This window comes from Limulus polyphemus, unplaced genomic scaffold (assembly GCF_000517525.1).
Source record: "Limulus polyphemus unplaced genomic scaffold, Limulus_polyphemus-2.1.2 Scaffold7451, whole genome shotgun sequence".
Lineage (NCBI taxonomy): Eukaryota > Metazoa > Arthropoda > Merostomata > Xiphosura > Limulidae > Limulus > Limulus polyphemus.
Genome location: NW_013673061.1, coordinates 1 through 594, shown reverse-complemented (window position 1 = coordinate 594; position 594 = coordinate 1).

The window sequence follows — 594 nt, the reverse complement described above, 5'->3', positions numbered from 1 at the left end:
GATTATATTAGAAACATATTTACAAAACATGCAATAACTTCGAACGATAAAGCTACATGTGTTACTTTTGACAATGAACAAAATAAACGTGCACATAGTGTGACGAACAGACACAATTACAAATATAAGTTTAGCACACTACAATAGTTTAGGCATCAAATGTGGAAGCTTTTTCTTAAAATTCTACAGTTTTACTTAAAGCACCGTGTGTGGTCCAGCGGGTATGGTGTCAGACTAATGGTCCACTATTCGATTAGAATAGCCCACGGGTTGGGATAAAGTGATGTTGAATACCTGCCTCCTCTCTAGTTTCTCACATCAAAATTAGGGACGACTATCGCATATAGTAATAATTCAACAAATAACAACAGTTTGAAATATTAATTAATAATAGTGAATGGCTGTTTTTAAGATACATCCGTCGTGTCATGACACCAATCTTATCAACCAAAATTCCGCTCGTCTTTAGCTTAAGCCCAAGTATCAAATATGATACAGTTAAAAGAAATAGGGAAAAAAATGGTATAATGTTAATTTATTTCGTGCCCAATATATTACGACGTATTCTTAAGAATGGTCTGTGTCAGAAAGGTC